Source organism: Ochlerotatus camptorhynchus, unplaced genomic scaffold (genome assembly GCF_037179485.1).
Source record: "Ochlerotatus camptorhynchus isolate MF236.1 unplaced genomic scaffold, CSIRO-AGI_Acam_v1.1 ptg000022l, whole genome shotgun sequence".
NCBI classification, from domain to species: Eukaryota; Metazoa; Arthropoda; class Insecta; order Diptera; family Culicidae; genus Ochlerotatus; species Ochlerotatus camptorhynchus.
Genome location: NW_027040514.1, coordinates 3,328,298 through 3,338,557, shown reverse-complemented (window position 1 = coordinate 3,338,557; position 10,260 = coordinate 3,328,298).

The following is a 10,260-nucleotide window of genomic DNA, read 5'->3' as shown; positions in this document are numbered from 1 at the left end:
TTCCATACAAGCTCTTTTTTGCCAAACTTGTCAATTTTAATGGATTTCTTCTCATGAGGTACCTCCTCTCCAACAATTGCATTAAAAAATTGTGACCCGGGTAGTGTGGTTGTGTCCAGCTTGCAATATGTCTCTTTATCCATTAATATGCACCGTTTGATTTACTTCCTCAAAATTGTATCAAGCTTCCGGCATAGCTCTTTAGCTCGTTTGTGCTACTCCGCGCTCCGTTTAGGCGCTTTCTGCTTCCTATAAGCCTTGATATTCTTCTTTCTTTTTATGTTTTCGACGGTTCCGACAGATATTCCCAGTTTTTTTGGCAATCTTACGTACAGAGTTAGATTATTCAGACAACAAAAGCTCAACACAACACATAGGTTTGCAGCACCGCTTCTGGTTCTAGATCTTGGTAAATCTTCAACGGTTTGGTGCTCTCCAAACTTTCTGATGATTTGATGTACAGCAGACTTCGATCTTTTCACAATTTTCGCAATATCTCTACAAGATAGTCGCTCTGCGCAGTATTTTTGAATAATGAAAACTCGGGTTGCTTCATCAATTCGTCCCATCATGGACTCCCATGTTCCGAAATCAAACTGTTTTGACAAAAACAAAAAACTTTTGTACACGGTGAAAATAAATTCATCAAATTGGGGTAAGACGTTAGCTTTCTATCGTCACATATAGATGTCCGTTTTATAAAATGAACAGTTTTTAAATATGATTGCAGATTTGGAAAGTTCGGTTAGGAGAATGTGGGTCCCCGCAAAATTCAACTAATGGAATATATTTTACAAAAATCTCCTACTGGCTTACTGCTAGAAGCTTACTGGAACTTTTCATTTAATTTTAGTCTAAAAATATACTATTGTCTAGTGCAAATACACATCCCAAATTCTGTCCGACGCCATCAACGAGCGTCTATGTCTCGCGGCAATCAGAAAAGGACTGCCTTTGCGTCCATCAGTTTTTTTTTTTTTTTTTTTTTTTTTTTATATTAATTTATTTGTACAGGCTCAATCGAATAAACTTTACAGAGCCGAGTTATCATTTGCATTATACATGATTAATGTCTTAAATCTAGAGTTAAAGGAATTGAACCGATTACTCGCGGTCGTCTCGAGGTTAGTGGAGATTTACAATTTTTTGGATGGGGAAAGGGAGAAGAAGGTTTGAAATATGATTTATTATACAAATATTTAATTAATCCTAAAACATGAACTTATTTCTATTCATCTTGAAAACAAACATTAAAAAAAAACTACACGCACAATACACAAACTAAACACAAACTAAACACAAGGTTAATCAAACTTACAATCTAAGGTTTGTATTCTTAAAGTAAACATATATGAGTTTCATAAACTCCAGATCACGTCTAGCCAAAATATCCCGAACTGGAATATTAGGTTGTCTACCTCGAGCCCGAAGGGAATCGCACAGCTCAGATCTGACTCCACGATGCTCAGCACAAGACCAAAGGATGTGATCGGCGTCTTGGTAACCTTGCCCACATTCACAGAGATTGCTGTCTCCCAGCCCAACACGAAACAAGTGAGCGTTTAACGAATAGTGATTGGACATGAGGCGAGACATCAGACGAATGAAGTCTCGACCCACATCCAACCCCTTGAACCAAGGACTCTTCGACACCTTAGGGATGATCGAGAATAGCCATCGTCCCAAACTTCCTTCACTCCATTTACTTTGCCAGCTGGCGAGCGACTGTTGACGATAAATGAAGAAAAATTCATTGTAGGCGATTTGTCGATCGTAAATATCGCCTTGCATAGCGCCCACCTTAGCAAGTGAGTCCGCCTTCTCATTGCCCGGAATCGAGCAATGCGATGGGACCCATGCAAAGGTGATGACAAAAGATCTTAAAGATAAAGCACTCAGAAGCTCTCGTATTTTCATGAGAAAATACGAGGAGTGCTTTACCGGCCTCATGGATCGAATAGCCTCGACAGAACTGAGACTATCCGTAAAAATAAAATAGTGATCTGGTGCAAGTGAGGCGATCGTTTCTAGCGTATAGTGTATTGCCGCCAGTTCAGCAACATATACGGAACAAGGAGCTTGAAGCATTCGAGAGGCGCTATGAAATTCGTTAAAAATACCAAAACCAGCGGACGACTTTATTAGTGATCCATCTGTGAAGAACGATCTTCCGGAATCAACTTGGCCAAACTTTGCAGCGTAAATTGACGGAACAATCATGGAACGATGATGTTCTGGGATTCCACGAATCTCCCGCGTCATAGATAAATCAAAACTAACTGAATTGCCGAAGTCGGAGAAGCATACACGATGGGGATTATGCTGTGAAGGGCTGAGTTATGTACATGTAGTACAATGACATAAAACGAGTTTGAGGGTTTAGCTCAAGAAGCTTCTCAAAGTTTTCGATTACCAGTGGGTTCATAACTTCACAACGGGTGAGGAGCCTGAGGGACAATTCCGAAAACCGATCCGATAGTGGCAACATGCCCGCCAACACTTCGAGACTCATCGTATGAGTCGAGTGCATGCATCCTAACGCGATACGAAGACAACGATACTGGATACGTTCCAGTTTGATGATGTGAGTTTTAGCCGCCGACTGGAAGCAAAAACTACCGTACTCTAAAACCGATAAAATCGTTGTCCGGTACAACGTTGGAAGATCTTGCAGATTAGCTCCCCACCACGTTCCGGTAATTGTTCGGAGAAAATTGATCCTTTGTTGGCATTTTCGTCTCAGATACTCAATGTGGGATCTCCAGGTGCATTTGGAATCGAACCAGACCCCAAGATATTTGAAAAACATGGAATGAGTGATCGGCTTACCCAAAAGTTGAAGCTTCGGTTGTGCTGGGCTATGCTTCCTAGAAAAAACGACCAACTCAGTTTTCTCCGTGGAGAATTCGATACCTAGCTGGATAGCCCAAGTAGACAAATTGTCTAAGGTATCCTGTAAGGGTCCTTGCAGGTTGACCCCTTTGGGCCCTGTCATAGACACTACGCCATCATCTGCAAGTTGTCTCAACGTGCAGTTGTCACTTAGACAATTGTCAATTTCTCTGACATAGAAATTGTACAAAAGGGGGCTTAAACATGAGCCCTGGGGGAGACCCATGTAACTAAATCGAGAAGTTGTGGAGAATGCGTCCATCAGTTGATGGCTATCAACTTCGCAGAACGACGACGACAAAGCGATGGCTGATGCCAGATGGAACTGTTGGTGGCACTTTATGGGTGTTGCATTGGAAATTATCCTGGGAAAGTATGTTTTGTAGAAGATATGTAAAAATGCGGGTGTTGACTAGCCTCTCGGTCAGTAATGGGATTTCTTAATGCTAGAAATTTAATGATCGGATATACTGCCGCTTGTGATAAGTGCGTTTCTTAGCACCAACAATACATATGATACAAGGCGAGAAAAATGCTTTCTTCGTACTATTGCACTATGGCTACAAACCTAAAAAAATGGTCATTCCTAATAGCATTAATATGATCCAGACAGGGCCTGAGATAGCCTAGTCGGTGAAGGCACGGTATTACCAACAATCAATACGAAACTAACGATTTTAAATTGGCTCACTACTTGACTAGCCTATCGGTCCCAAGCAGGGGTTGAAACAGTTGACGTTTTTACTACACTCGCTTCGTTGTCGTGCGCGACAGTCTGTTTGTATTCGAACACTCATGCTCTACCGTCGTCTTTCTTACGCAACACGACCGGTAGAATAACATTCGAGCTAAAAGAAAATTATCAAAATAGCTATCATATGACATGTGTGATTTCGTTGTAATTCCTCAATTTGGTGTAAATCAAACCATTTCTGATCAGAAATATTATTACTAGGACATCATTACTTGCTATTTTCAGAATTCACACAAGTAAAACATCAGCAGCTCTTAATATGAGAAAAACCAAAATACATACATACGTGACGGTCTTCGGCGACAGTGTCGTATGACAGAGCCTGTCATATGACATTTTAGTTTGGTACTGTACTATGATAGCTTATTTTGCAAGTGTCGGAAGCAAAGGCAGTCAATTATCACAGAAAATGTGTCGACTACCGTGACCGCTTACAAGACTGGTCCCAAGCAAACGATTAACGTACCCCATTCTAGTCAAAATTCTAGTACTACGCTTTGTTTGTTTTGATTCGCTATGAAAGTTTGACAGATAAAATGAGGGGTTCGTGGATTTTCTTATATTTCGAGGGGTGCATCAATTAGCTTGGGACCGAAGAAAGTACCAGAGCTGAGCTAAAAAGTTGAGCACGTTTCTTCGGGACCTTCTGGTCTTAGAGTTACCTCTATGGTATTACCAAAATGGAGGCGGCGGGTACGATTTCCGGTCTAGTCGAGGAAATCTTTCGGGTTGGAAATTTTCTCGACTCTCCTGGGCATGAGTATTCGAGTGATGCAAAATTTGAAATTTTCGCTCCACAATACTTAAACGATTCCAAATCGAATCCGGACTAACCTCTCAAAATGTGAACCCATTTAGTGAGAAACTGAGATGGCACAAACCATTTGAAGTTTGTATGGTAAAACCAAGATTTTTGTTCATGTCTATCTAATAATTCACCATATCTGTCTGCTTCAAAAGCTTTCAACTGTATTTGAAGGAACATCATGGCTACTATGTCACACTGCGAAATACAGTGTTGCCTACAGAGCAGCTGCTTGATCATGGCATAAGTTTACCAATCTCTTGAATAATTAGTAACTTTTTCCTGTCTCTTTTTTTTTTCCTTTGGTTTGTTTTCCGTCGATCTTGTTTTCCGTGCTGAGCACCAATGCCACCGACGCCAAGGAGGCAGCTCCCACACCTGGACCCTACCTACCGACCCATCAATTCATGAACCAGGGACCAACGGCTTTACTTCCCTTCCGAAGGAAGGCGTGATCAGAGATGTTATGCCTCAGAACATCCCGGCGGCGCCGACTGGGATTGAACCCAGGCCTGCTGGAGTGAGAGGTAATCAGGCTTACCACTACACCACCGGCGCCGCTAAATTTTTTTTTCCTGTTTCGTTTTACATAGAAACAATCTTCAGCAAAGTTGTAGCTGAGAAAAATTTTCTATAAGAATGGCTATCGAAGCTCAATATGGAACTAGAAGGCAATTAACAAAAAGTTGAGATTTCCCATAGTAATTTACATGTAAACTTCAAATGGCTTGTGCGAAGTCTGTTTCTAACCAAATGAGTTGTAACTTTGGGAGGAGAATATATAAAAAAGGGGGACTTCAGATGTTAATCTAAATGCATATATAGAGGTACCAGACATGTTTTGCAGTATCAGGTACTCTATGTTGTAGTCTGTGAGAGGGAAATCACAAATCGAGTGTCATCAATATACATGGCATGTTGAGAGATTGAGCTCGTCAGAGAGAATTTTCTCTCTCAAATTTGAATGTTTTGGCTCTCTGGGGGCTGGTAGTAAAGCAGGTAAAACTGTATGGGGAAAATCATTTCTATTTAATTGTAGCTTGTTTATCAATAATTTCCGGGAAAACACTGAACGTCAAAGTCCCTGACTAATTTCTTTAGATTGTCGTTCACTTTTTTTTGACCACCGAAAGCCACTTCTCTCAATTCTTATATGGGGATTTTTATCACTTCCTACCAGCGGAACAGTGCCATCTCTGTGGAAAATGGCCGGACGATATGATTAATTAATAACTATGGAAGTGCAACTAATCTAAGTCCTTATTGAAATCTTCGGTCAGCTGGTAGTCATAATAATTCCCGATTGACGCGCCATCTTAGAGGAATATATGAGAGCTTGAAAAGTTGGAAATCATCAGATCATAGCTCAGATCATTCATTTAGATCAAAATTTCTGATCAACCAGCCATCTTGGGAGAATATCTGAGACACGTAAATTATTTTCTAGAACGGTTGATGATCTTCAGACCTTCATAGAGATCATCCAGAAGTCTAAATACAAAATATAAATAGTACTTAAATGACATCTTCGGTCTGCTTAACTAGCAGCTTCGTTTAGATTAACTAGCAATTCAGGTTCTGGAATATGAATATTTTTCACAAATTTTTTAAATTTTACCATTTTTTTTTAAATTCTGGACTTAGAAATAATTATACTTGGAGAAATATTTAAGATCCTAGATATTTTTTTTTTTTCAAGATTATAGATTTGAAAACATCAAGATTAAGGGATAATTCCTAAGGAGCTCATTCCAAGGGAGGTCTGGGAAGAACTGTGAGGAAAACATTAAGTGCCATCTGCTTTAAAGGTAGTCCCGATGAACTCCAGACTCCAAGACAGTGAAGACAATTTTCACTTTATCGATGACGATCACCTTTTGTCTATCATATTATATTGACCACTTTGTGCCGAGCTGCCTTTTCTAGACTTTTATTTAATTTGTTGATTTTGATATTTTTTATGTCTAGTATGTATTTTCTGTAATATTTTAAATTTTGCTTAGTTCCATAATCATAAACCGGTCATAAGTTTAAATTCAAAAAGAAAAAAATATTGGGCTTAGAAACTCTTCTAGAAAATTTCGACTAAAGGGTGATACGGTCAAAATTTGGTCAAGGGAAAACGCGTGTAAATCGGTGAAATCGTTTATTTAAAAAATCAAATTAAATTTCTTTTTCAAGTTCAATTAGTATAAAATTCAGGAAAAATATTCAGTTAGGCTTCCGCTTTTCCAAATCCGAATTGCCGGGCCTTACGCTTGACCCCTGCCATCAGATTTTGTACAGCCACCTTGTCCACCTTCTTCGCCGCAGTTTGCCTTGAACTGCTGCTCGTCCTTAGCAGTTTTTTTGGTCTTCTTTAGGTTCCGCTTGACAATAGCCCAGTATTTCTCAATTGGGCGGAGCTCTGGCGTGTTGGGAGGGTTCTTGTCCTTGGGAATCACCTGCACGTTGTTGGCGGCGTACCACTCCATGGCCTTTTTACCGTAATGGCAAGATGCCAAATCCGGCCAAAACAGTACGGAACAACCGTGTTTCTTCAGGAAAGGCAGCAGACGTTTATTCAAACACTCTTTCACGTAAATATCTTGGTTGACAGTCCCGGAAGCTATGAAAATGCTGCTTTTCAAGCCACAGGTACAGATGGCTTGCCAAACCAGATATTTCTTTGCGAACTTTGACAGTTTCATGTGCTTGAAAACATCTGCTACCTTTCCCCTTCCTTTTGCCGTATAAAACTCCTGTCCCGGCTTTGACGTAGGTTTCGTCGTCCATTACCACGCAGTCAAACTTCGTCAGCATCGTCGTGTACAGCCTCCGGGATCGCGCTTTGGCCGTCGTATTTTGTTTATCATCGCGATTTGGAGTCACTACCTTCTTGTAAGTCGATAGTCCGGCTCGTTTTTTGGCTCGATGCACGGTTGTAGACGATACACCCAGCTTATTTGCGGCATCTCGGAGAGAGAGGTTAGGGTTTCGCTTGAAACTACCGGCAACTCTCTTTGTCGTCTCAGCGGCTTCCGGTTTTCGATTTCCCCCCGATCCAGACTTCCTGGCTGTCGACAAACGTACCCCAAACACTTTAATTACATTTGTAACGGTTGATTTGGCAACTTTGCGTGCGAGTAGCTCGGATTTTCGCGATGCGCGAGCAAAATTTTGATACGCTGCTCTTCTTGCTTGGACGGCATTTTGACAACTGAAGAGTGAATTCCAAAATCAAAATAGGAGCAACATTCTACACACACACACCTTCAAAATGAGGGGTGTTCAGGTTTTTTAAATGCAAAATTGAAAGAAATACGTCAAGTTGATATTGACCAAATTTTGACCGTATCACCCTTTATCTGGAACATTTTTTGAGAATTTGAACTAAGTGCAATTATTAAAAAAATATAAAAATATTATATATATATAAAATATTAAGAAAATATAAAAAAGTATTATATGGATACAAATTCTACATAAAAATATAAAAATACCCTTGGATATCCCAAACTATGGATGTGATGTAATGGTGTAATGGATGTAATGTCGACCTAAATGCCCCTAATTTGGGCCCATACATAAATTCAACAATCGACTAAATTTTCAATAGCGACCAAAAATATCCATTAGTACCGTCCCAATGACGCGTTCATCTAAATAAAATTGATAATTAGCAGATTTTTAGCGATGGGCCCAATCTTAGATCCATAGGCCAACATTTCTCCTATATGATAACAATTAAGGCTGGTAAGTTACTGTAGTAGCTGGACAAGGACACAGCCGATAATGAACATGCATACCCGAATGAACCCGAAAGAGCCATTTCCCCTATATGTTCAATGCACGTGTTTCTAGCTGAATTTTGTTTATCTCTCATTCATTCTGAGCTAAAATTCATAATGATGAAAAAATTGGGCCAGAATGATATCATTGCTGAAGAAAACTACACGCCCAAAGTGTGGCATCCGAACTCGGAGAACCGGGCTCCCGGGAGGCAACGAAAACCGACACCGAACAATGGAACTGGAGCTGCGTCTTAGATTTTGGAGGTCAACCGACTTACTCAAGGCAAACACAGGCAAAACACGAGGTATCACTAAATGATAACTTTATGATCACTTGAAACTAAATTTCAGCACACAAATTAACAAATTTAAAGCAAATAATGTTTAATTCGGTGACGCAGCAAAAGAAAAACCGGCCTACTGCGATCCTTCATCACTCGATCCTGTTGCTCCTTTGGCTCGAAAATTACACAATACATTCTAATCGATAAGAGGTTCTCATGTGTTAATGGGTATTTGTAGTGTATGGAATCGTAGATTACAATTAATATTCGTCTATATTGTTTTAGTGCTATGAGAATGATCATGCTGTGGATGTGTTTAACGGGTTTCTTTTTATTTTTTGAATGGTGAAGAGAAAAACCCGCGGTGGTGAAAAATTGCTGATACACATCAAAAAATAAATTTTAATATTACATCCAAGAGGATGCACTTCAATCATGTCGAAAATCACATGTAATTTTTATGGCCACAACAATAAACAAATGCAGTAAAAGCAGCGTAATGTCAGTTCATGCAATGTAATAATGATATTTTTTTTCCTTTTTGGCAAGTAATATTACACCATATTTTCGACACGATTGATGTGCATCTACTTTGTTTTGATATTAAATTTTTTTTTGCTGTGTATTTCTTCTCCCATAGACTCAACATCTTTACGTCTTTTCAGATTGTCAAGCTTCATGAAATTATCCTCTAAATGCCCTTTAAAATTTTCCATGAAGTTACCAATAGTTGTGTTTCTCAGAAATTCCTATTAGTTTTCATTGAAATTTAATTTAAATTACATTCAGGGGTTACTTAAAATTCTACTCAAAACTATCTCAGGCTTGATATGAAATCTAAAATTTCCTCAGAACTACCTTGAAAGCAGATTGCAGTTGCTTTTTTTTATCAGAACTCCCTTGGAATGTATTTTGGAATTATAATAAGATTGCCTGAGCCTTTTAAAACTGTGCAAGTAATTTGACTCCAGTTTCATAAAAATTTCTTGAACTATTTTAACTTTTCAATCCAGAATTTGTTGAAAGTATGAACTAAAGCTAAAACATTTCAAGTCTCTGATTTTTTTTTAAATTTATTTGTTACTGAAGATTAATTCACTCTGAATCTATAAAGTTCAATGTGGGAATGGACGTAACGAGGAAAATTAAATGTTTGTATTTTAAAATTAGCATTTTCTTTAAAATATTAATGGCAAGACAATTATTAAATTCCCTGAGACTTCCAGGTTTCAGGAAAAATAAAATTCTCTGAGGATCAATTTCCCAACTACTGATACCCCACTCCCTCCCTCCTCCTCAAATGCTAGCCATAATAAAAAAATACGAACGAACGATAACCCAAATGATTGAACTATTCCACAAATGGTTTGGATGATAACCCGAACCCGTCGTCAAGTAAAATAACATTACAATTTTTATTAGGGACGCACTGGAGGCGAACCAGTCCCAGGCTTAAAGCATCCTTAATGAAGAAAACTTAACCCAACTTATCAGGGACGTCATTTGTGAATGTTCCCTAAGCAGTGTTATTGACAAACAAAATCCTATCAAGTTCATTTTCATTCAACGATGATTGGTTCCTGTCCACCATCAAATGGAGTCGAGCCATCAAAACATGAAGTGTAACAAAAGTGCCCATTCCAGTCCAGAGAAACTATCTGATGTACTCTCGATACTGGTTTTGATACCAATTCAGCAGACAAACGCCCCTTCTTCTGGTTCAAGTTTGAAGCAATCTAGCTTTGACTGAAG